Source organism: Mercenaria mercenaria, chromosome 5, assembly GCF_021730395.1.
Source record: "Mercenaria mercenaria strain notata chromosome 5, MADL_Memer_1, whole genome shotgun sequence".
NCBI lineage: Eukaryota > Metazoa > Mollusca > Bivalvia > Venerida > Veneridae > Mercenaria > Mercenaria mercenaria.
In genome coordinates, this window is record NC_069365.1 from 32,762,985 (window position 1) to 32,784,811 (window position 21,827).

The window sequence follows — 21,827 nt, forward strand, 5'->3', positions numbered from 1 at the left end:
TGTCCGACCCAGGGTCATACTAATTCGAATATGTCCGACCCAGGGTCGTACTAAAGATGGCTGCTGTAATTGATGGTCATACTAATTCCGAATTGTCTTAAAGCTAATTGGAATATGTCCGACCCAGGGTCATACTAACTGGAACATGTCCGACCCAGGGTCGTACTAATTCGAATTGTCTTAAAGCTAAATAGATTTATCTTAATTCAGGGTCATACTAATTCCGAATTATCTTAAAGCTAATTGGAATATGTCTGACCCAGGGTCATACTAATTGGAATATGTCCGACCTGGGGTCGTACTAATTCGAATTGTCTTAAAGCTAAATAGATTTATCTTAATTCAGGGTCATACTATTTCGGAATTAGCTTAAAGCTAATTGGAATATGTCTGACTCAGGGTCATACTAATTGGAATATGTCCGACCCATGGTCGTACTAATTCGAATTGTCTTAAAGCTAAATAGATTTGTCTTAATTCAGGGTCGTACTAATTCGATTTAGTATCATACAAATTGAAATTGTCTGACCCAGGGTCGTACTAAATGAAATAGCTTTAAGCTAATTCTCAACCAGGGTCATACTAATTGGAATATGTCCGACCCTGGGTCGTACTTAATCGAATTGTCTTAAAGCTAAATCGGCATCATAAATAATATGTCTTTAAGTTAATTCAATTTAGTACGACCCAGGGTCATACTAATTGGAATATGTCCGACCCTGGGTCGTACTAAAGATGGCGGCTGTAATTGAGGGTCATACTAAATCGGAATTGTCTTAAAGCTTATTAGAATATGTCCGACCCAGGGTCATACTAATTGGAATATGTCCGACCCAGGGTCGTACTAATTCGAATTGTCTTAAAGCTAAATAGATTTATCTTAATTCAGGGTCATACTAATTACGAATTATCTTTAAGCTAATTGGAATATGTCTGACCCAGGGTCATACTAACTGGAATATGTCCGACCTGGGGTCGTACTAATTCGAATTGTCTTAAAGCTAAATAGATTTATCTTAATTCAGGGTCATACTATTTCGGAATTAGCTTAAAGCTAATTGGAATATGTCTGACTCAGGGTCATACTAATTGGAATATGTCCGACCCATGGTCGTACTAATTCGAATTGTCTTAAAGCTAAATAGATTTATCTTAATTCAGGGTCGTACTAATTCGATTTAGTATCATACAAATTGAAATTGTCTGACCCAGGGTCGTACTAAATGAAATAGCTTTAAGCTAATTCTCAACCAGGGTCATACTAATTGGAATATGTCCGACCCTGGGTCGTACTTAATCGAATTGTCTTAAAGCTAAATCGGCATCATAAATAATATGTCTTTAAGTTAATTCAATTTAGTACGACCCAGGGTCATACTAATTGGAATATGTCCGACCCTGGGTCGTACTAAAGATGGCGGCTGTCATTGAGGGTCATACTAAATCGGAATTGTCTTAAAGCTTATTAGAATATGTCCGACCCAGGGTCATACTAATTGGAATATGTCCGACCCAGGGTCGTACTAATTCGAATTGTCTTAAAGCTAAATAGATTTATCTTAATTCAGGGTCATACTAATTACGAATTATCTTTAAGCTAATTGGAATATGTCTGACCCAGGGTCATACTAACTGGAATATGTCCGACCTGGGGTCGTACTAATTCGAATTGTCTTAAAGCTAAATAGATTTATCTTAATTCAGGGTCATACTATTTCGGAATTAGCTTAAAGCTAATTGGAATATGTCTGACTCAGGGTCATACTAATTGGAATATGTCCGACCCATGGTCGTACTAATTCGAATTGTCTTAAAGCTAAATAGATTTGTCTTAATTCAGGGTCGTACTAATTCGATTTAGTATCATACAAATTGAAATTGTCTGACCCAGGGTCGTACTAAATGAAATAGCTTTAAGCTAATTCTCAACCAGGGTCATACTAATTGGAATATGTCCGATCCTGGGTCGTACTAAATCGAATTGTCTTAAAGCTAAATCGGCATCATAAGTTTGTCACAAATACCATATCTTGCCATATGAACCTTGAGTTTTCTTATTACCGTAATACTTTGTGTATTCGGTAGAGCGTCTACCTAAAAAATACCGACTATAGTAGTCAACTGTAACATTTAGGTAGTCATTGTTGTCAAATGAGAATAAATCAGCAGCAATGTTTTGCCATGGTCTATTCGGTAACTCATGAGGTGTTAGGCAATGTTGGGCGGTTAAAACCGCCCCCGGTTTTAACCAGCGGTTTTAACCGGTTAAAACCGCCCCGGTCAATACTCCCTGAAGTGGTCAATACTGGTCGATTGGTCAATACTGGTCAATTAGTCAATACTGACTGTTAAGATATTTTGCAGACTTTATGAACAATTTAAATAATGACTGTTAAGTGCATTTGGGGCTTGATGAAGGTGTTTGCATGCATTATATTTAATTCAAGCAACCAAATTAATACTCCCAAATTAGAAGTGGTCAGTTTTTCAGCACTGGTTGATACTGGTCATTAGACTGCTTATTTAACTGAACTTCATTTGTAGAAAGTATTTAATAAACTGTAGCAGTTAAGTGTTTGATTCACAAGTGATAAATCTAATTATTTTTACTGGTATTTAATTCAATGAAAAATTGCTGCCTACAACTGGACCCTTTCATTGAAGTAGTTTAATTGTGTTTTGATAGCAAGTGTCACATTGCCGAATTGACACCATGTCTTACAATATACAACAGATTATATGTTTCAGGCCTGTCTATCTAGTCACTAATTAGCTGTCATGATCAATAATCCCACTGTATTAATGAGGTGCTTGAACATGGTTACTTTATCTAAAAAGAAATTAGTTATGTAATCAAAGTACATAATTATGTATTCAAATGACCAGTATTGACCAATATATGTGTTGATCAGGGATACTGACCAGGACACATTGCCAAGGACCAAAACTGAATCCACCAGTATTGACCACTAATCCACTGTACTTTTTAAGAAACAAAATTTTATATTATTCAGGCTGCTTTATATTTTTTACATTACTGCTACAGCTTGTTCTAATCTGTGAATGTGCATTATGTAAAAGTGTTGAATAAACCAGTATTGACCACCCAAGAGTGACTAAAGTATTGAATCGACCAGTATTGACCGGTATTGACCAGTATTGACCGGTTTTAACCAGTATTGACCGCCGGCCCGGTCAATACTCATATTGACCGGCTTTTTGCCAACATTGGTGTTAGGGGTTCTTTTGTATTTGTGTATCTGTGCTTTTGACAGACTGCACATCGCAAAACATAATCAGTGATTTGTTTTGACATGCCAGGCCAAAACATTACATCTTTGGCCCTTAGTATGGATTTTTCCACACCCATGTGACTTTGATGTACTGATTCTACAAGGTGTGGTCTTGCACAGGCAGGTATAACAATAGTCTGACCTCTAAAGATAAGGTCATCAGCTGATGATAGCTCATCCCTGTGGTTCCAGAATTCTACAATACTTTTATATCTTTAATTTACTGATATATCTATTATATACTTTATACATTTGTTTCATCAATAATATTTACAAAACTATTTAATTGTTTAATGATTTGTTTGGATATTTGAAATTGATATATTTGATTCATTCAATTAAAATTTTACGAAGAGGGAAATGTAATATGGTATCACCTTTAATGAATGAACTCTATTCATATGACCTCTGTAAATTTCCACAGCATGCATCTCCACTCTCTGTTGTTGATTATATATATATATATCAATGATTCCCGCCAAAGCTCAATCCTTAGAATAAACTAGTACAGTCAACACACTTGTGTTTGCTTTTATTCTATATCCACATTTGTGGTATATACAGGACCAATAGTGATATGAACATCACAAAATAGAAATCATTACAATCATCCTGTTTTTATTTTTAACAAAGTTGTACATATTACTGCTCTTACTCTCTTATTTAACACATGCATATCATTTATCATGTAACATAGCAACATGTTTTTAACAACTGCCCCGACCTCTCAGTTATGATCAGAAATTGATTGTTGGGAGTATCCCCGTAGATGTAGATGTAGAAATAACAACATGACAAAAAAATTTCATGGAAACTTAGATCATAAACCACCAGTGTTATTTGGGGTCTCATTTTTTAGCTGATTTTGCAGTTTGTGTGTTTCATTGAAATTATTTTTCTTGCATCAAACATGACCCCCACTTTTCTTTTGATTTTTATTTAGCATTTTATTTAGCATTGACAAAACTCTTCAAGAAAATGTAGGTTACAGACATTTAAAAAGGGTCCTGATGTGTGCTGCGGCCATTGGAAATAGGTCAATTTTATATAGAATAAAGAACAATAACTATTAGTGTGTAGTAACCTTTATGCTATTGTGACCTAAACCGGATTTTCTGGACAGTCTTACTGGAGATTAGTGACACTAAAAAGGGAGGTAATCGAAGGTCACTCTGAAAGAAGCAGGATAAAGATAACATTTGCACGGTTTCTGTAGAGGTATACAATTCTATCACATAGATCGATGTGCGGTTCATTGTTCAATAACACCGCATCTATAACATTTACCATTTGTATGCATATTTATGTATAAACTACGAGGATCGAAATATTGTACTTCGGATGTAACTATTTCGGATAGTGCGATGACAGGTCCCAGAAATGTCACAAACCAGCTGTATAGATACATCTAGCTATAATAAAATATATATAGCTAGAGTAAGCACTGTCAATACTGTGGACAGGCGAACTATTCCTACTCCCTAATGGAATCCCTTGACTCCCTTAATGATAGTAACAAATACTCCCAATTAGATTTTAGTTCTACCATTTTAGATGCGAGTCACCGACCAGATCGGTCAGTTAGGTCACTCTCAGATACCCCAAATTTCAAACTCTCCCCAAAAGATACTTCTACTCCCAAAACAAAGGTCAAAAAACCCTCCAAAGTCAAACATGACAAAAGCCAGAGGATAACCATTCTTAATATTAACTGTAGGTCCATAAAAAATAAAATCCCAGATCTCCATCAATTAATACAACAGGTCAAACCAGATATCATCTCTTGTACGGAAACCTGGTTGAAACCAGATATCCAAACCTCTGAAATCTTCCCCAAGGACCTAAACTTCTATAGATATGGCCAGGAATGTGCACTTCTGCGCAAAGGCATTCATTTGTAACTCCTTCTATCTCTTTGGTTACTCAGGTTACATCATATATGTCTTTGGTTACTCCAGTTTACTCTAATATGATGACTCAAATCTTTATCTTTTTTTTTCAAATAAATCACCCATGTGATGTATATCTGGTTACTACTATATTTCTTTGGTTACACAGGGGCTACAAAGGTTAAAATTACTCCAGTTTGATGACTCAGATCCTGCTCTTTTTTTTTTTCAGATAAATCACCCATGTATATCTGGTTACAGGGTTACTACTATAGTCCTTTGGTTACACAGTGGTTACAAAGGTTACTCTAGTTTCATTAATTTAAAATTTTATTTTAGATAAACCACCAATGTATATGTGGTTACAGGGTTACTTCTATATTTCTTTGGTTACACAGTGGTTACAAAGGTTACTCCAGTTTCATTAATTAAAAATTTTATTTTATATAAATAACCCATGTATATCTGGTAACAGGGTTACTACTATAGTCCTTTGGTTACACAAAGGTTACAAAGGTTACTCCAGCTTGATGACTCAGATCTTTTTCTTTTCAAATAAATCACCCATGTATTTCTGGTTACAGGGTTACTTCTATATTTCTTTGGTTACACAGTGGTTACAAAGGTTACTCCAGTTTCATTGATTTAAAATTTTATCTTAAATAAATTATCCATGTTTATCTGGTAACAGGGTTACTATTATAGTCGCTTTGGTTACACAAAGGTTACTCCAGCTTGATGATTCAGATATTTTTCTGTTCAAATAAATCACCCATGTATTTCTGGTTACAGGGTTACTTCTATATTTCTTTGGTTACACAGCGGTTACAAAGGTTACTCCCATTTCATTGATTAAAAAGTTTATTTTAAATAAATAACCCATGTATATCTGGTTACAGGGTTACTACTTTAGTACTTTGGTTACACAGCGGTTACAAAGGTTACTCCAGTTTCATTGATTAAAAAGTTTATTTTAAATAAATCACCAATGTATATCTGGTTACAGGGTTACTACTATAGTACTTTGGTTACACAGCGGTTACAAAGGTTACTCCAGTTTGATGATTCCTGAAGATCTTTTCAATTTTTTTTTCTCAAATAAATCACCCATGTATTTCTGGTTACAGGGTTACTACTATATTTCTTTGGTTACACAGCGGCACAAAGGTTACTCCAGTTTCATTAATTAAAAATTTTATTTTATATAAACAACCCATGTATATCTGGTAACAGGGTTACTACTATAGTCCTTTGGTTACACAAAGGTTACAAAGGTTACTCCAGCTTGATGACTCAGATCCTTTTCTGTTCAAATAAATCACCCATGTATTTCTGGTTACAGGGTTACATCTATATTTCTTTGGTTACACAGCGGTTACAGAGGTTACTCCCATTTCATTGATTAAAAAGTTTATTTTAAATAAATCACCCATGTATATCTGGTTCAAGGGTTACTATTATAGTCCTTTGGTTACACAAAGGTTACTCCAGTTTGATGATTAAGATCTTTTTCTGTTCAAATAAATCACCCATGTATTTCTGGTTACAGGGTTACTTCTATATTTCTTTGGTTACACAGCGGTTACAAAGGTTACTCCCATTTCATTGATTAAAAAGTTTATTTTAAATAAATCACCCATGTATATCTGGTTACAGGGTTACATCTATATTTCTTTGGTTACACAGCAGTTACAAAGGTTACTCCCGTTTCATTGATTAAAAAGTTTATTTTAAATAAATCACCAATGTATATCTGGTTACAGGGTTACTACTATATTTCTTTGGTTACACAGTGGTTACAAATTTACTCTAGTTTGATGACTCAGGTCTTGCTCTTTTTTTTAGATAAATCACCCATGTATATCTGGTTACAGGGTTACTACTATAGTCTTTTGGTTACACAAAGGTTACAAAGGTTACTCCAGTTTCATGACTCAAGTCTTTTTCTTTTCTTTTTCAAATAAATAACCCATGTATATCTGGTCACAGGGTTACTACTATAGTCCTTTGGTTACACAGTGGTTACAAAGGTTACTCCAGTTTCATTGATTAAAAAGTTCATTTTAAATAAATCACCAATGTATATCTGGTTACAGGGTTATTACTATATTTCTTTGGTTACACAGTGGTTACAAAGGTTACTCCAGTTTCATTGATTAAAAAGTTTATTTTAAATAAATCACCCATGTATTTCTGGTTACAGGGTTACTTCTATATTTCTTTGGTTACACAGCGGTTACAAAGGTTACTCCAGTTTCATTGATGAAAAATTTCATTTTAAATAAATCACCCATGTATTTCTGGTTACAGGGTTACTTCTATATTTCTTTGGTTACACAGCGGTTACAAAGGTTACTCCAGTTTCATTGATTAAAAAGTTTATTTTAAATAAATCACCCATGTATTTCTGGTTACAGGGTTACTTCTATATTTCTGTGGTTACACAGCGGTTACAAAGGTTACTCCAGTTTCATTGATTAAAAAGTTCATTTTAAATAAATCACCCATGTATTTCTGGTTACAGGGTTACTTCTATATTTCTTTGGTTACACAGCGGTTACAAAGGTTACTCCAGTTTCATTGATTAAAAAGTTCATTTTAAATAAATCACCCATGTATTTCTGGTTACAGGGTTACTTCTGTATTTCTTTGGTTACACAGCGGTTACAAAGGTTACTCCAGTTTCATTGATTAAAAAGTTCATTTTAAATAAATCACCAATGTATATCTGGTTACAGGGTTACTACTATAGTCCTTTGGTTACACAGGGCTTACAAAGGTTACTCCAGTCTGTTTCTTTCTTTTTTCAAATAAATCACCCATGTATATCTGGTTACAGGGTTACTATATTATTTCTTTGGTTACACAGGGGTTACAAAGGTTACTCCAGTTTCTTTTCCGTTTTTTTAAAATAAATCACCATGTATACCTGGTTACAGGGTTACTACTATATTTCTTTGGTTACATAGGGGTTACAAAGATTACTTCAGTTTAATGACTCAATTTTTTTTAATTCTTTTTTTTTTTTCAAATAAATGACAGAGTATATCTGGTTACAGGGTTACTACTATATTTCTTTGGTTACATAAGGGTTACAAAGGTTACTCCAGTTTAATGACTCAAATTTTTTATTCTTTTTTTTTTCCAAATAAATGACCAAGTATATCTGGTTACATGGTTACTACTATAGTCCTTTGGTTACACAGGGGTTACAAAGGTTACTCAAGTCTGTTTCTTTTCTTTCTTTCAAATAAATCACACATGTATATCTGGTTACAGGGTTACTATATTATTTCTTTGGTTACACAGGGGTAATTTTGAGGTGTATTTTGACCTATTTCAACTGGTAAAGATTTTTGTGTGGACTTAGATTTTTTTAATAAATTTTTGGTAAAGATTTAGTGATTTACTACCCTTTGATGTTACTATAAATAACTTACATTTTAACTTTTTGCAATCTTTATTTGCCATAAATGTTTGCCTCAGTGAGACAAGGAGTGTCATGTGCAACTTCCAGGCCTTTTGACAGCTGGCAGGCTCGACATGTTGACTGTGGGCATCTAGTATGTAGCTTGGGCCAAGGTCATTGTTACTAACATTGAAAAATTATGATCAGTAGTTTACAATGAGTAGCTGTCAAGAAGGCTGAAAATCAATTCCATTTAAGGTTGTTTTTTATAGGCAGAGAATTCTTCTTCAAGGGTACATTGTAAAACCTTTATCTTGAAATTCTTGTTTGATGGGGGATACCAGTTCAGTGAAGTTGCTTGTTTGTATATTATGTGATTTTTTAATCTATGTTTTCAGACTGTCTGTTAGATCACAGTATCAAGGAATACAGTCAGACAACATATAAAAAATGAAAGACGAATTAGCTCCTTACCAGGAGGGAAAGTACTATAACTTCAAAAATATTTTCATTTCCAAAATGGCCTACAATGCTGCAGGACTGTAAGTAAATATAATTTTGTTTGTTTGTTTTGGGTTTAACGCCGTTTTCAACAGTATTTCAGTCAATATAATTAATAATATACACAGTACAGTGGATATATATTTTTCCAGTCATGGTTTTCTTTTCTTTTTTTATATGCCTGTCTGACAATTTGGGTTAATATATTTTCATCTTTTATTTTTAAAGGAAAGCAAAAAATCAGTTGTTATTTTTCTGTAGCAAATTTATACATTAAGTACAAGACTTAGGTAATGTCACTTCATCCATTGTGATAAATTTATGTGTAAGAATGTTTGTGGTTTTCTTTTCATCATACACATTTTTAGCTCATCTGATATTTAAAAACAAACTGATGAGTGTCATCACTTGATAGGCGTTGACATTGGTGTGGGCATTGCCTGCTTTAGTTTTATGTTAGGTCAGCTTTTCTCCTAAACTATCAAATCTATTGCTTTAAAACTTGCAACACTTGTTCAACATCAACAGCTGACTGTACAGCAAGAAATATAATTTTATCCTTCTTTTTGCAAGACTTAATATTGGCCAGTTTGGACGTAGAAAATATCAGATTTCTTGGTTAAGTTTTAATGTGTAGGTCAACTTTCCTCCAAAACTATCAAAGCTATTACATTGAAACTTGCAACACTTGTTCACCATCAAAAGCTGACTTTGTACAGCAAGATATATAACCCCATCCTGCTTTTTGCAAGAATTATGGCCCCTTTTGGACTTACAAAATATCAGATTTTTCAGTTGTTTTCTGTTTAGGTCAACTTGTTAAAGGGCAAGGAAAGCCCAACAATAAGTTGATTCTGTATGAAAGACATCCTCAAGCCTTTCATAACGCTGAAAGAATTTTAAAAATCAGATCACTATTGAAAAAGATACGGCAATTTCAAATTTAAGAAAATGACTGATCATTGAGGCAGCCATTTCAGTGTGTTTATGACGTCATTTACACACTGCTGCATTTTTATTATGTCACCACCCACCACTCTGGGGGAGACATATTGTTTCATATTGTTCTTGCCCTGTCCGTCCCTACGTACGTCAACCGCCTCGGTAGCCTAGTGGTAGAGCGTCCTCTTAGAGTGCGGGAGGTCGTGGGTTCGATCCCCGGCCGCTTCATACCAAAGACGTAAAAAATGGTACTAGTAGCCTCCTCTGGGTGGGGTATCATGCCACGTGTCTACGGCGTGATATTTCAATGAGGCACACTATAAAGTTGGGCATTGTGCTCACTGCTACAAGTAGATACCATGGTTTTTATGACTGAAAAATTGTTGAAAAAGACGTTAAACCTGAACACACACTGTATGTCACACACATCGTACGTACGTCATACTTCATTTCTGGTCAATCATTTGACCTAGAACCTTCAAACTTTATAGGATGAAAGGGCTAATAGAGTGGAGGGCTGCTATTGTTTTTGGGATCACTCCATCAAAGGTCAATGTCTGAACATGGAAAACAATTTCCGATCAATAACTTGACAACCACTTGACCCAGAATGTTGAAACTTCATAGGATGATTGATCATGCAGAGTAGATAACCCCTATTGTTTTTGGGGTCACTTTGTTAAAGGTCAAGGTCACAGGGGCTAGAAAATGGAAAACCATTTCCAGCCAGTAACGAGAACCCCTTGACGCAGAATGTTGAAACTTCATAGGATGATTGGACATGCAGAGTAAATGACCCCGATTGATTTTATGGTCTTTCTATTAAAGGTCGAGGTCACAGTGGACAGAACATGGAAATCCGTTTTCGGTCAATAATTTGAGAACCATTTGATCTAGAACCTTCAAACTTCATAGGGTGATAGGACTTACAGAGTAGATGACTCTTAATGTCATTGGGGTCACTCCATCGAAGGTCAAGGCAACAGAGGGCTGAACGTAGAAAACACTTTTCAGTTACTTGAGTACCACTTGACCCAGAATGTTGAATCTTATTAGGATGACTGGACATGTAGGGTAGATGACCACAACTGATTTTGGGCTTACTCGATTAAAGGTCAAGGTCACAGTGGCCTTAATATGGAAAACTGTTTCCTATTCATAACTTGAGAACCACCAGTCCCAAAATGTTGAAAGTTAGTGGTATGATTGGACATGCCAAGTGGATGTTCCCTATTGCAGCCAACCATCAGTGTCTCTTTGACTTTCACTCCTGTCCCCTATTGACTTCTTGCCTTTACGACTATGCACTGGGGGAGACATGCACTTTTTATGCCCCCAAAGGGAGGCATATTAGTTTTCAACTGTCCGTCCATTCGTTAGTTCGTTCGTCACAACGTTAACTTTTTGCATGAAGGCACTTTACTCGCAAACCACAGCACCCAGGACCTTCAAACTTCACATGCTGAAAGAACTTATTGAGTACACGATCCCTACTGACTTTGGGTCACCAGGTCAAAGGTCAAGGCGCTGCGGGGGCATTTGTCACCATTAGTGACAGCTCTTGTTTACAAAAGCATCTTCTAGTTTAGCAAATAGCCTTTTGAATGGATACATTTTTATTTGTTTCTCAAGTGTATTAAAGGTGTAAAACAAAAGCATCTTCTAGTCTTTAGGGGGCTTTTAAGGTCAAAGTCAAAATGAACTTTACTATTAAAATGGTTTCAGATCAGTAAGCTTTGGCCTACGTCAAAGCATTATTGACCATAATCAGTAGATGGCCTTAATAATTTTGGGATCAGTTGGTGAAAGTTCTATAAAAAGGTGATGTGAGAAATAGTTTTTGATCAGTTCCTTCAGAATATTTTGACTTACAACCATCAGATGTGATAAGGTGATTACCTATGGTCAGTAAATAAACCCTACTCTTCGTAGGATCAATGGTGTCACAGTGTCATTGATATTGAAAACAGGTCTGATAATTGGCTGGAGAGAATGCTTTAATTGCCAGGTATATCTTTCATAATTTAACAAGTGTCTGTAATCAGTAAAGGACTCTGGCTGTTTCGGAGGTTAAGGGTCAAGGTCGTGGTGGCCATTAGACTGAAATGGTGTTAATATATATAACTTAAGACAGCCTAGGCCTATGACCATCAGACTACAGAGTATGATTATCTATGGTTAGTAGATGTACCCAGAGTATTGGTTTTAGGGTAAGTAGATCAATGGTCAAGATGAATAATTCTTAGCCTACTTAAGATTGAATGTTACATAATCATTTTACCTTAGACAGGTCGTCATGGGGGAAATAAACACGTGTTTTACAAACTGCTCTTGTTTCATCACAAATTTTGATAGATCTGTAAACATATATATTTATTGTCGTAAGATTGTTGCAGCTGAGTAACTACATCTATGCTTTCATTTATACCCCAGTCACACATACGGCGCAGATAGCTACGACTAGCCACGGATAGAAACGTAGTAATCCTTATTGATCTGTACCTGAACAGTACGGATTCGTACGGATTGATACGGATTACTGCTTTCAGGTACGGATCGATACGGATTACTACGTTTCTATCCAAGGCAAGACGTAGCTATCCACGCCGTATGTGTGACTGGGGTATAAGAGAAGCGGTCAACTTCTTGTATTACTTTGCAATTTAATATTTGCAAGATTCCATGGTATGTATCATATTTGTTGAATTGTTTTATACCCCCACAAAGGAAGTTTAAGGGGGTATATAGCCAAGGAGTGAGCTTGTTGGTCCGTCCAGAGGTTTCCATGGTGTCCGGACAATAACTTATGAAAGGCTTGACAGGTTTAAATACATTTTGGTTCACAGGTGTAACATCATAAAATACACATCAGATTTGACTTTGAGGTCAGGAGGTCAGAGGTCAAAGTCACAATGACATGGAAAAGTTCAACAGTTTCAGGATGGTAACGAGAATTTTTGGGCCTAGGATCGAAAATTGTGGTACACAGATTCAGTCTGATGTAACATCATAGAATAAAGGTGAAGTTTGACTTTGAGGTCAGTAAGTCAAGGATCAAGGTCTCAATGACCCAGGACAGTTGAACAGTTTCAGGATGATAACTTGATAACACTTGGGCCAAGGATCATGAAAGTTCATAGGGAGGTTGGTCATGACCATCAGATGACCCCTATTGATTTTGAGGTCAGAGGTCAAGGTCACAGTGACCAAGACCAATTTAAAACCATTTCTGGACAATAACTTAAGAAGGATTGGGGTAGGATCATAAATGTTGATAGGAAGATTTGTCATGACCAGTAGATGACACCTTATAATTATTTTGAGGTCAGTAGGTCAAAGTTCATGGTCACAGTGACCAAGAACAGTTAATCTGTTTACGAATGATAACTTGAGAACGCTTGGGCCTAGGAACACGAAACCTGACACAGAGGTTGATCATGACCAGCAGATGACCCCTATTGATTTTGAGGTTTGCCTTTGACATTGGCTTCCTTCTCAGATAAGACCATATTGTGGGGGTATAATTTGTCACTTCTTTGACAGCTCTAGTTCGTTTTTACCTAACTACTTGATATTTCAGATATTACATAGGCAGAAATTATACGAAGGTAGCACATACACAATATGGTAGAAAGTTGGCCTTGGGTTTTATATTCTCCACTTTTGTTGTGGACTTCTTCATGATGTAAGTATTGACTTGATAGCTTTCAGTGGACAACCAGGTGTATAATTCTAAAAATTTGAAATTACTAATTTTTTAGCTCGACTATTCGAAGAATAAGTAGAGCTATCCTACTCACCTTGGCATTGGTGTCGGCATCACACCTTTGTTAAGTTTTTCGTACCAGTCCACATTTTGACAAAGTCTTTTGAGATAAAACTTTGAAACTTTCAACACTTGTGTACCATCACCATGTCCAGTTTTAGGCAAGAGTACATAACTCCATCAAAGAGTTTGGCTGAATTATGGCCCCTTTTAACTTAGAAATCTCGGTTAAGTTTTTTGTACCAGTTCACATTTTTATGCCCCCACTTTTGGGGGGGTATATAGATTTGCCCTTGTCCGTCCTTCCGTCCGTCTGTCCTTCCGAGAATGTTGTGTCGTGCCTAGCTCCAAAAGTATTTGACGTAGAGTCACAAAACTTTACAGTAATGTTGGTCAGCATGTGTAGTTGTGCACCTGGGGTTTCGCGTCCGGATTCATTCAGTCATGTAGGAGTTATGGCCCCTGACTTAGTTAAAAATTGGTCATTTTAGTGTTGTGTCGCGCCTAGCTCCAAAAGTATTTGACCTAGAGTCACCAAAGTTAAAAGGAATGTTTGTCAGCATGTGCAGTTGTGCACCTGGGGTTTCGCGTCCGGATTCATTCAGTCGTGTAGGAGTTATGGCCCCTGACTTTGTAAAAATTGGTCATTTTAGTGTTGTGTCGTGCCTAGCTCTAAAAGTATTTGACGTAGAGTCACAAAGCTTTACAGGAATGTTGGTCAGCATGTGTAGTTGTTCACCTGGGGAATCGCGTCTGGATTCATTCAGTCATGTAGGAATTTGACATATGGCTTTGAAACTTTTATCACTTGTTTATTATAACAGTCTATCTCTGTAGGCAAGAGAACATAACTCTGTCAACTATTTTGGTGGAATTTTGGCCCTATTTTGGACTTGTCCATGTTTTGTTAAAACAAGTTGATGTGTGGCTTTGAAATTAAGCACACATGTTTATCATCATGATTTATATTTGTAGGCAAGAGTACATAACTCTGTCAACTATTTTGGCTGAATTATGGCCCTTTTTTGACTTGGAAGTTGGTTTAGTTTTAGTACAAGTCCATGTTTTGTAAAAACTATTTGACATATTGCTCTGAAACTTTAAACACTTGTTTATCATCTTGATTTCCATCTGTAGGCAGGAGTACATAATTCTGTCAACTATTTTGGCTGAATTATGGCCCTTTTTGTACTTGTAAATTGGTTCAGTTTTCATTGAAGTCAATGTTTTGTGAAAGCTAATTGAGATGACATGGCTTTGAAACTTTTAACACTTGTTTATCTTCATGATTCTCATCTATAGGCAAGAGTACATAAGTCTGTCAACTAAATTGGCTAAATTATGGCCCTTTATGGACTTGGAAATCAGTTAAGTTTTTCGTACCAGTTTGTATTTTGCCTAACCTGTTTGTCATATGGCTTTGAAACTTTGACCACTTGTTTACCTTCATAGTCTACTTACCTAAGACAAGGACTTTGGCTCAGTTATGGCCCTTGTTTAGACATAGAAATTAGTTAGGTTCCTACCATTCGATATTTTGTCTATTAACTGTTTGATATATGGCTTTGAAACTTTGAACACTTGCTTACCAACATGGTCACATTTTGCCATATAGTGCAAGACTAATCCAATTCCACAAATGCAGGTACATTGTTCGTCTTTCTGTTCTTTTTCTTTCGTCTGAAAATCTCGGGTAATATTTTGACCCTATACTTCTGTCAATGCTTCGAATAGTCGAGTGCACTGTCAACAGACAGCTCTTGTTAGGTCACCTACTTTTTAGCTCACCTGAGCCAAAGGCTCATGGTGAGCTTTTGTGACCGTTCAATGTCCATCGTGCGTAGTGTCGTCCGTCCGTCAACATTTTCTAAATAAATCTTCTTCTTGAAAACCACTTGGCAGAATTACACCAAACTTCACAGGAATGATCCTTGGGTGGTCCCCTTTCAAAATTTCTCAAAGAATTTAATTCCATGCAGAACTCTGGTTGCCATAGCAACCAAAAGGAAAATCTTTAAAAATCTTCTTGTCCAAAATCGCAAGGCGTAGAGCCTTGATATTTGGCATGTGACATCATCTTATGGTCCTCTATCAAGTTTGTTCAAATTATGCCCCAGGGGTGAAAGGAGGCCCTGCCCCGGGGGTCACAAGTTTTACAAAGACTTGTATAGTAAAAAAACTTTAAAAATCTTAGTCTAAAACCACAAGACCTAGGCCTTTGATATTTTATCAGTAGCATTGCCTTGTGGTCCTCTACCAAAATGTTTCAAATTACGCCCCTAGGGTGAAAAGAGGCCCTGCCCCGGGGGGTTTCAAGTTTTACATAGACTTATATAGGAAAAAAACTCTAAAAATCTTCTTGCCTGAAAATGCAAACCTAGGTTTTTGGTATTAAGTATGTTGCCTTTCCTAGTGTTTCTCTACCAAATTTGTTCAAATTATGTCCCTAGGATGAAAAGAGGCCCTGCCCTAGGGGTACCAAGTTTAACATAGACTTACATAGGAAAAAAAAATAAAGATCTTCTAGTCTGAAAGTTCAAGGTCTAGGCCTTTGACATTTGTTATGTAGCATTGCCTGGTGGATCTCTAACAAGTTTGTTCAAATTATGCCCCTGAAGTGAAAAGAGGCCTCCCCCCTGGGGGTCACTTGTTATAATTATGAGTTATATAGGAAAAAATATTTGAAAAATTGTCTGATCTTATTTCCTAGACTGTTTAATTATAACTACCTGATGACCCCAAGCAATTAGAGATCCCTTGACTGTGACCTTGACCTACTGACCTACTTTCTTGTTTTTTAAGATACAGCCTTGAAATTTGGATGACATGTACAGTTTTGCACACCGATCTTAAAACTGACTTTCAGTTACCATGAATGTGACCTTCTGATCTACCTTCTTAATATTTTAGCATCAGTTTGCCATTTGAAACATGTGGCTCATATTACTCAGGTGAGCGATCCAGGGTCATCATTACCCTCTTGTTTAAGCTTTAGCAACAAATAAATTTGAGCCAAATGTTCATTTTTTTTTTGTATAGATTTTAATACTTTAATCAAATAATCTGGTTAGAATTACATCAAATATGGTCAGTAGCATCCTGGCATGGATCTTTATCAAGCTTTTTCAAATGGTTTGGCTTGGCCTCTTCTTTTTAGTACTTTTAACTGTTCAAGCAAGCTACTAAACTCAGGTGAGTGATGTAGGGCCATCATGTCCCTCTTGTCTACCAAAACTTTTTAACCAAGCAGCTTAACTCAGGTGAGCTATCTTAGGCCATCATTTATCCCAGTCAAATGATTTTTATCCCCCGCCGATGAAATCGGGAGGGGGGTATTGAAATGGCGTTGTCCGTCCGTCAGTGTGTCTATGCGTGCGTCCGTCCGCAGCCATTTCTCAGTAACTAGCAGGCAGAATTTCATGAAACTTGAAATAAACATGAACCAACATACTGCGATGATGCCCGTCAAGTTTTTTTTGATTGATCAATTTCCCTTAGAGTTATTGCCCTTGATGTAATGAAAAATGCCCAAAAATGTCCGTCCGCAGCCTTTTCTCAGTAACTAGCAGGTAGAATTTCATGAAACTTGAAATAAACATGAACCAACATACTATGATGATGCCCATCATTTTTTTTTTTGATTGGTCAATTTCCCTTAGAGTTATAGCCCTTGATTTAATGAAAAATCTACGTCTGCAGCCATTTCTCAGTAACTAGCTGGTAGAATTTAATGAAACTTGAAATAAATATATGAATCAACATACTTTGATGATGCCTGTAATTTTTTTTTTTTAAATCATCAATTTACCTTACAGTTATTGCCCTTTAATTGTTTAAAAATCTACAGATTTGGACATAACAAACCAACCAATTGGTAGAATTTCATCAAACTTCTTTCATTCTTTTTCATGAACATTCATTATAAACATGTGAAGTTGTGTACCCACACCTGGTCACCACCTTGCCTTGGTCACCCCCCCCCCCCCCCCCCCCCCCAAAAAAAAAAATTCATTCCTTTTTATTATTATTTTTCAAACCTTCCATGAATATTTATCAACATGCAGAGTTGTACTGTTCCCCCACCTCACTCCTCCACCCAACTGCGTCATGCCCACCGGGGACCCCGATCATGCATCCCCTCCCCCCAAGGCTTTTTTTTTTTTTTACATTTTTAATTTTCAATCAATATTTGTAATCAACATGTGATGTTTCGTACCCTCATCCGGTCATCACCGCTGCCCCCCACCCAACCCTAATAAAGTATTCATTTTCTGTTAAATTGATTTTGACTTATGAAATTATTTTCTTCACAGTAACATCCTTAACTTTTTGCCGGATATATCTTTTTGCCATTCCTCAACACAAACACTTTCGGGGGGGGGGATACCAATTCATCAAATTTGCTTGTTTATCACAGTGTTGGCCCTTGCACTAAGTTTTGAATGTGGTTGCTTATTTTAGTATTATGCTTTTTTAGCATTATATTGTTTAATCGTCCCCACCCCACATGAGTGGTGGGGGCATATAGATTTGGTCTTGTAGGTGTGTCCGTCCGTCCGTCCAAAGTTTGTGACGCGCCTAGCTCAAAAAGTATTTGATATAAATTGATGAAACCTTGCATGAGTCTTAATCATGATAAGAACTTGCACACCTCCTATTTTTCGTCTGGCTCCGCCCCCTATTTTCAAAGTTATGGCCCCTGAAATAGTCAGAAATGCACATTTTCATCTTGTGACACGCCTAGCTCAAAAAGTATTTGATATAGATTCATGAAACCTTGCATGAGTCTTAATCATGATAAGAACTTGTGCACCTCCTATTTTTCGTCTGGCTCCGCCCCCTTTTTTCTGAGTTCTGGCTCCTGAAATAGTCAAAAATGCACATTTTCACCTTGTGACACGCCTAGCTCAAAAATTATTTGATATCAATTGATAAAACCTTGTGTGAGTCTTTATCATGATATGAACGTGCGCACCGCCTATTTTTCGTCTGGCACCGCCCCCTATTTTTAGAGTTATGGCCCCTGAAATAGTCAAAAATGCACATTTTCACCTTGTGACACGCCTAGCTCAAAAAGTATTCGATATAGATTCATGAAACCTTGCATGGGTCTTAATCATGATATGAACTTGCACACCTTCTATTTTTCGTCTGGCTCAGCCCCCCTATTTTCTGAGTTATGGCCCCTGAAATAGTCAAAAATGCACATTTTCAACTTGTGACGCGCCTAGCTCAAAAAGTATTTGATATAAATTGATGAAACCTTGCATGAGTCTTTATCATGATATGAACTTGCGTACCTCCTATTTTTCTTCTGGCACCGCCCCCTATTTTCTGAGTTATGGCCCCTGAAATAGTCAAAAATGCACATTTTCACCTTGTGATGCACCTAGTTCAAAAAGTATTTGATATAAATGATTGAAAACTTGCATAAGTCTTTATCATGATATAAACTTGCACACCTCTTATTTTTTGGCTGGCTCCACCCCCTATGGGCAATGCTCAGGTGAGTTTTTCTGATCGCTCGATGTCCGGCGTCTGTCTGTCGTCCGTCTGTCGTCTGTCAACATTTAGCTTGTGTATGCGATAGAGGCTGTATTTTTCAACTGATCTTCATGAAATTTGGTCAGAATGATTACCTTGAAGAAATCTAGGCCAAGTTCAGAAATGGGTCATCTGGGGTCAAAAACTAGGTCACTAGGTCAAATTAAGGAAAAACCTTGTGTATGCGATAGAGGCTGTATTTTTCAATTGATCTTCATGATTATTGGTCAGAATGATTACGTTGATGAAATCTAGGCCGAGTTCAAAAATGGGTCATCTGGGGTCAAAAACTAGGTCACCAGGTCAAATTAAGGAAAAACCTTGTGTATGCGATAGAGGCTGTATTTTTCAATTGATCTTCATGAATATTGGTCAGAATGATTACCTTGAAGAAATCTAGGCCGAGTTCGAAAATGGATTATCTGGGGTCAAAAACTAGGTCATTAGGTCAAATCAAAGAAAAGCCTTGTGTATGCGATAGAGGCTGTATTTTTCAATTGATTTTCATGAGATTTGGTCAGAATGATTGCCTTGATGAAATCTAGATCGAGTTTGAATATGGGTCATCTGGGGTCAAGAAGTAGGTCAGTAGGTCAAATAAAAGAAAAACCTTGTGTATGCGATAGAGGCTGTATTTTTCAGTTGATCCTTATGAAATTTGGTCAGAATGATTGCCTTGATGAAATCTAGGTCAAGTTCAAATATGGGTCATCTGGGATCAAAAACTAGGTCACTAGATTAAATCAAGGAAAAACCTTGTGTATGCGATAGAAGCTGTATTTTTCAGTTGATCTTCATGAAATTTGGTCAGAATGATTGCCTTGGTGAAATTTAAGTCAAATTTGAATATGGGTCATCTGGCTTCAAAAAAACTAGGTCATATCAAATAAAATACTTGTTTAAACTCAAGAGACCACATTTTTGGTCCAATTCTAATGAAAATTGCCGAGAAAATTTGTTTCCATGAAATCCCTAGGTCAAACATGTTTAAACTGTTATGGTGTGTTTCACAGGTGAGCGACCTAGGGCCATCTTGGCCCTCTTGTTTAAGTTATGGCCCCTGAAATAGTAAAAAGATTGCACATTTTCACCTTATTATGTGCCTAGCTCAAAAAGTATTTGATGTAAATTTATGAAACCTTGCTTGGGTCTAAATTATCATCATCATGATGTGTCCTTGCACACTTGGCCTCTTCCTGAGAATCTTGGCATTTATTACAAAGTTATGGCCCTTGAAATAGCCAAAATAGTGGATTTTTTGTTTGTGATGCTCATAGCTCAAAAAGTATATGGCCTAGAATAATGAATCCTTTTCATAAAATGTTTGTTGAGGCTATACCCCATTAAGACAGCAAACATTTGAATTATTTCCCCTTATTTGTGACAAATGTACCAGTGGGGGCACACCCTGTGTCCTACAGACACATTCTAGTTGCTTATAGATAACAGTAGTCTTACCAAAAATCTATGTGGGCAGTTCAAAAAGATGTTTTATTTTTTCTTATTTCAGAAAAGAGTTCATGAAAAACAGAGACAGAACAGACTGTATGTTTGCATAAAAGATATTTATTGTGGAGAAATTCGTATATTGTATTAAAATGTTGAGAAAAAAGTCATTGAAATAGGAAGTATTTACAATTTTTGTGTTAAAACCAATATTATCTACTGTGAATCTGGCGGAACAATGCATTTGGAGAATTCCGTGTTATCTGTTTGGAAGTGTGAAAAATAATGACAAAAAATGCAAATTTTGACATAATTTTCTAATCCAATTTAATTTAACCTTACAACTTGCCAGCTTTTATAGATTTTTTAAAGTTGCACTCTTAAATGGAATTTCTTCTGTATGAATAAAAAAATTGTTATGAATGTTAAGACATTGTTGTTGTTATATCATGAAACAGAATGTGAAAAGTCATACTGGAAACTCTCCACCCAATTGACCAGACGCCGGCTGTCAATCAAACCAATAAATCGATAAGCGATCAACCAATCAATGTGCTTGATTCGACGCACACCTCCAGACGGTGTTAATGTAAATATTACCCTCCGACATTGCGATCTCGACACCGATAAAAATAACTGATAAATTCGTTTTGAAAATGATTATATATACAAGTAAAACTTATTAGAAATGGTAAAAAGATGTCAGTGGGGACTTTGCAAGTCCGATAGTCGCTTCCCAGAACGCCTAGATTATTCCTTTTCCAAAACCTAAGTAAAGTTTTGAGAAGTATTATCGCTGGATTAAGACTTGTGGACGTCCTCACAGACAATTGAAAGTGGATAAAATCGACGGAAACTACCACATATTTGTATATACGATGGTATTAATATATCTAGCTTTCACTTAATTCACATTTGACCCGGGCGCCGTGCGATAAATTAGTCTAAATTTGGCACCGTAGGTGGCTACGAGCTACGGTGTATGTGTTCACATTAAATACGGGCATCGTGCCGTATCTTTTCAGTTTCTTTTTTTG

The 21,827-nt window shown here is 36.4% G+C and overlaps 1 long non-coding RNA gene across 1 annotated transcript; it reads left to right on the forward strand.

Moving 5' to 3' along the window:
* Positions 1–4,369: 4,369 nt before the first annotated feature.
* On the forward strand, positions 4,370–21,219 carry LOC123556837 (uncharacterized). Its single transcript, XR_006687527.2, has 4 exons — positions 4,370–4,511; positions 8,990–9,133; positions 13,615–13,719; positions 20,855–21,219. It is a non-coding gene; the product is annotated as an uncharacterized LOC123556837 (long non-coding RNA).
* Positions 21,220–21,827: the final 608 nt, after the last annotated feature.